Source organism: Ailuropoda melanoleuca, unplaced genomic scaffold (genome assembly GCF_002007445.2).
Source record: "Ailuropoda melanoleuca isolate Jingjing unplaced genomic scaffold, ASM200744v2 unplaced-scaffold8299, whole genome shotgun sequence".
Taxonomy (NCBI): domain Eukaryota; kingdom Metazoa; phylum Chordata; class Mammalia; order Carnivora; family Ursidae; genus Ailuropoda; species Ailuropoda melanoleuca.
In genome coordinates this window covers 43754-49753 of record NW_023253657.1, presented here as the reverse complement: position 1 = coordinate 49753, position 6000 = coordinate 43754, and positions in this window count along the sequence as shown.

Below are 6000 nucleotides of genomic sequence, written 5' to 3'. Positions count from 1 at the left end.
GTGTTCCCTCTCTCGTTGGCTGTCTCTCTCTCTGTCAAATAAATAAATAAAATCTTAAAAAAAAAAAAAAAAGATAGTGTGTTTAGGTAAGTCAATGCAAAATTAGCCCCTAATATTGATCCAGGACAGATCTTTTACACTACAATAGAAAGAGCTGTCATGTGCCTTGCTTGTCTGGGAATTTATTACAAGCGCATGTGCACATATTTCTAGCTCAAATATCATTAAATAGATATCATTAAACATGTTTTCTGTTCCCTTCTTGTTCACCTTGTGGTACTTTAAGAATTTCTGGTTTTCTTCCCTTTTCCTTCAAACGGTTGCAGAAAATTAGTTTTGAAATGTTTAAACCATAGGCCAGGAAGTTGGGGGGGGGGACGCTGTGTGTGTGTGGGGGGAGTAATACCATTAAGTATGTTTCACCTTTTAGTTGTTTGAAATGATGTTCTTTTCTTATACAAATACATTTAGTCTGTCTTTCCAGGCAGTAAGTCCCCTACTGCTATTTGTGTATATTGGCTGAGCATATGATGGGAAAGCATTCTAATCCGTTCCCCCACCCTGTTGTCAGTGTCCAGTGGTATGATTGTCACACTGCCTTTGAGTTGTTTAGCCTGCCCAGATCACATACTGTGCTTGAGAGAAGTCATTCTTAAATGCTTAGCTTGAAACTCAGTGACTTATTTATACTTTAGCAGGAATTCACAGGTATGGGATATAGAACCCATCTTTGGGGCCAAAAAAAAAAGTTTTATTTCATAATTTCATGAGGTCAGCTATTTTACCCATTTATTCCTCTGCACAAAACCAGCCATCCTGTGTCTAAAAGTTCTCTTCCATCTTATAAGTTAAGAGGAGATGAGGAGTTTGTCCATGTTGGTTGATTTTTTTTTTTAAGAAAACATTTTAAACATAGAATTAAGGCTTTGCAGATACAGGTGAATTCCACTTTAGATCCTTTCTTGATTCCATTCTATTTCCTTCCATCTCTCTACCTCCCAGAGGTAGCACTTCTTGCAATTGATGTGTACCCTGTCTACCTTTCCGTATGCTTTCGACATATGTATTTGTCCAGAGAATATTGTATTGTGTATTTTTATACTTACGGCAGTGGTTCCGTATAGTGTGTATCCTTTTACCACTTGTTTTTTTAATGGGGAGTGATGCACGTTGATACGGGGAAGTCTAGTAGTTCATTGGAGCGCAGTGTTGTAGTACTGCTGGATATGGTGGTGTCACATGTCATAGGTTGTCAGTTCCCATGTCTGAAGATGCATGTATACCGAATTTCCTGATTATGTTTGAAAAGACCAAAAGTGAAAAATAACTACATATTCAAGAGTCATATTGATTGTTTTGCTGTGATGGGAAGGAGTGAGGCCGGGCATGTTTCCAGCTTTCTGAAATTTTACTTATCTCTACACCATAGCAAATAAAAATTGCCGAAGATATCCACTTCTGAAACAAACAACAACAGATTTATTGTTGTCACAGCATGCCTCAGCGTATTACCCTGAGTAGCAGTCATTGGTTTGCCCCTTAATGGCTGTGTGCTTTGGAGCAAGGTGCTTAGTGCTTGTGCCCTCCATTTATTTATCTGTAAAAGAACAACAGTTCAGTGACCAAGCCTTTTGGCTGGTGCCTGAGGCATCAAGGTCAGTTAAACACTGACTGGTTCTTGAAGGAACATTGCTGGGTGGAGGGGAGTTGAGGGAGATTCTCCTGTGTCGTGTTATGCCTATTTAAGTGTTTTAATTTCTTTAGACTAACCCCTACAGGCTTGAAATTTAGTGGTTTTTTTTTACTAGTATTCTCTTTTCCAAATCTCTGCAAAATATAAGCACCAGATATTTTCATTACGATGACCCACTTCTCTCAGGATACTTGTTTTGGGAGGGCTGGAGCACGCTGCCTTGCCCCCGAGACCGGCCTGGGGAGGGTCTGCAGACAGGGCGGTAGTTTCTGTGCAGTGTGTGTTGTTTAAGGCAACTACGCCGAATTGCACATAGATACGTGAATACTGGGGTTTTATTTTTTTATTTTTACACATGAAACTGCGAGTGACAGTCAGTAACCAACATGTTTCCCATCACCAGTCGTGTCATTTGTTACAGCTGGCAACCAAGCTCTGCTGGGCTGATGCTGCTCGCTGATGGCTGGGGCCCAGAAATGCGTGGTGCAGCATTTGTGCCTAACTCATTTTCTTTTCTCCCATAGGAAACGAGGACCTGTTGTTCAGTCCCTTTCTCTTCCCCCTTAGTTTTCATCATTCAGTCATTCCTGCATCAAGAAGTCTATTATAGACACACATTAATCCCTTTTCCCTTCTTTTTGAGCTCTTATCTAATTGCTCTAGGAAAATGTCCTCTTCTCCTTTATTTGACAGATATTCATTGAAGCCCTTATATACCTCCTCTTCCTTCATGTTATGTGTGAGTCAGAAAGCCGCTCTAATCATGGCTGAATATAATAATAGATTGAGTAAGATAGAAGCCTCTCTATTTCCAGATAAGAGTTTCTGTAAAGCTGTTGGTCAGTTCATGAGTGAGCAGGTCCATTGTTACTAAGATAGGTTTCCCTTTGCAGCCAGGGATGCATTTCTATGAAATAAGAGGGTAGACCAGGTCTTTAAAACCAAGCAAACCGATCATTTATTCCAGAATGTTCCAACTTCCTCTACATTGGAAACTTTTAGAGATGAATTTAACTTCCCTCCTTGACAAAATGCATAAGGAACTCTTTAATATCATGTCCAGCCCCTGCCTCTCTGTCCACTTTTTGGGGGCAGATTTGAACTGGCTTTGAATCATACTTAGCCACAAAAGAAGTTTTACCACACTCCGCAACTGCCTCATAACATTGTTGTGAAGATTGAGAAAGCCATATGTGTAAGCTTTCTGGGTCACAGTAAATAATGATAGAAGTTGCTACTTCATACCATTAGCTCTGTGTGGCAAACATTTGTGTTCACTGCAGTGTCTGGCACATAGTAGATACTCAAAAAATAATGGAAGGGTGGACAGATGCTCCTTATTGTTACATATGACAGAACTTATAGAATTCTATCTAAAAACAGTAAAATAAAAGTAAGAAAGCCAAGTCTCCGAACAGAAAGGGTTCTAAATTGCCGGGTAAATGTATCAGTTTCAAGTGGGTCTATTAAGTGTGAAAAGCACCAGTACTATCAACCTATTTACCAAGCTTCTCCATGTTTTCCCTACTCCAGCGTTCCTCTTGGTCACCCAGCTCTGTTCCTTCTGAATCTTGCCCTCCCCCAGCTGTATACTTTTCTCATTTCTTCTCTTTCTCTGCCCTTGGACTCTCTTTAACTATAGGTCTTTTCTTGAATGGTATCTTTATATGGATCTCTCTACCCAATTTTCTCTCCTCTTGACTTTCTCCCTTAACCATATGGCAGAGATTTTTAAAAATAAACATGTATAGAGTTACATATATATTTAATTCTTTTTGGTTTTGTTCCTAATTCTAAAAATAATTAAGTAGGGCTTTTTTTTTTTTTTTTAACTCCTAGAGTTACTTTACCTTTGCAAAGCATTATTGTTTGTATTTACTCTGTGACCCTTTAATAGAAAGGGGGAAAGCTTTTCACTCCTGGTCTAGGCTCCCAGCTTGTGAAGCATTTTAAAATATATCTTAAATTCCTTCCTCCAGCAATTTTGCTGGAGATATTTCTCCAGATATTTCGAAATATCCTTCGACCGTCTTTAATGCTGGTTACTCCTGCTTTTCACTGAGTTATAATAGTTCATTTCTTTAATTGCTTCCAAGTTCATCTGAGATCCTCTCCAACCACCTAAATGCAAAGAGTCTCTTCTTGGGAATTGTCCTTATCATTGTAAAGTTTTTTTAATGGCGTAGTTCTCTGTACTGTTCTCAGTATTAAAATTATTGTGTAGCATATATAATATAATATCCTCTTTAAGTTACACTTACTAGAAATGCATGGTACTTAGATATTTTGCTAAAGTAAACAGAGGGTCTACTCCCCAAATTACATTGCACTAGAAGTCAAAATAAATTATCATTGACGGGGGCACCTGGGTTAAGCATCTGCCTTTGGCTCAGGTCATGATCCCAGGGTTCTGGGATCAGGCCCCATATTGGGCTTGCTGTTCAGCAAGGAGCCTGCTTCTCCCTCTCCCTCTGCTGCTCCCCTTGCTTGTGCTCTTTCTCTCTGTGTCAAATAAAGAAATAAATTGACAAATACTATATAATCCCAGGACTTCAAATTCCAAGTGGTGTCAGTTTCCTTCTGTGTTCTTTGTCACTGTGTTCCTTGACACGTCGCTGCCATTTATTGACCTTCCCTTCCCATCAACTCTTCCCTACCTAAAAATTTATTCAAATGAAAAGGCTATATCACCCTTTGGGTTTTTCCTTTTTGAAACTGTAAATAGGGGTGCCTGGCCGACTCGGTAGAGCATGCAGCTCTTGGTTCTCAAGGTTGTAAGTTCGACCCCACATAGGGTGTAGAGATTACTTAAAAATAATCTTTAAAAATAAATTAATCACTGTAAATAAACAACTATAAAAACCTCATTGTTTAATTTTAGAAAGTTGGGGGGAAGACTTTTTACATATTATTTCAATGGTTTTTAAAACTTATTTTCTGTTCCCACTAGAGGGCAGTCTTTCCTTTGATTTTTAGTTCATAGCTTTTGTGTATTTGTTTTACAGAACTGTTAAATAAAAAGGTAAAAGTTGAGGATATGTATGTGCTCAGATATCCCTCTTACAGATAGGAGTTGTCGGATATACACATTCTTTTCATTTAAGTTTCACCGGTGCCAATATCAAAATTGAGGCTAAACTGTATGTCCTAGCATTTTTGTTTTGTGGCTTGGTCAGATGGGGATCACAAATATCCCACCATAACTTTATGATGTAGTTTGTGCAGTTACCATTTTATAAACCAGTGCTTATCCAAATTTATTTATGACACACTGTGGCTAACACTAGATTATTCAAAGATGGGTTGCCTGTTTTATTATTTGGTGAACTCAGTTTTTGCAGGATTTATTTAGTATAGGATAAATGAACCTAAACATTGTTTTTAATCCAGTAGATCTCAGTGCTAACACCCAGTGATCCTCTAGCCTTGCCTCACAAGACAGTTATTTTATTTGACAATATTTGACAATATTTGAACTCTTGTTTTTGTTGTGACATCATACTTTTCTGTAGGAACTTTAATTCTTAACATCTAATCAGAAGCAGCTCCATTCTTCCTATCAAAGAACTGGTAGTTTTACATAGCCACAGATGTGTTATGTTTTAGATTTTCCTGAGCCTCCTGGTACCAGGTAGGACCGCAGCTGTTAACCCAGGGGACTGTGCAGCAACGAGCTAACTTCTTTTCTCTAGTAGCAACTGTAGATTGCCTGTAGTTGACACGGAGGGAGCAAATTTTGTTAGTCTGTGTTATACAGTGAATTCAGTCCCTTCTATATACTTAGAAGGGACTCTAGTTTACCTGGGAAATCTGGGCTCCTTTTCAAGGCTACATGAGGCTTGGTAATTCTGAGTGGGAGTGGGGGGAGACGTGGTTGCTGTTGAGAAGCTGCCGCAAAGCCTATGCCTGCTCCATGCTTTACTGTCAAGTCAGAAGTTGATATGGAATCTCCTATAAAATTAGATACTGACTCATTAGGTATTGATTTAAGCTTATGTTGACAGATTAGAAGTATTAAACTAGAAGTGTTAAATGGCAGAGTTATTACAATGAGAAGGGCAGGCTGTGTGGAAAACTATGTGGTATAAAACATTTTAACAGCCTTGACTTTTCATTCATAGTCCACTAATCACACACAAAAAACCCTCCCTAGCATACTTGCCACCATAGGTCATTATAAAGTGACTCTTATATTTTAAGAAACCCTGCTGAGAACTTACCTAACATAATGTTTTGTGGTATGGCTGAAATAAGTATTTGTGTTTGAAATAATAACCCTGAATCATAAACGTTGTTAAAGTCTTTAG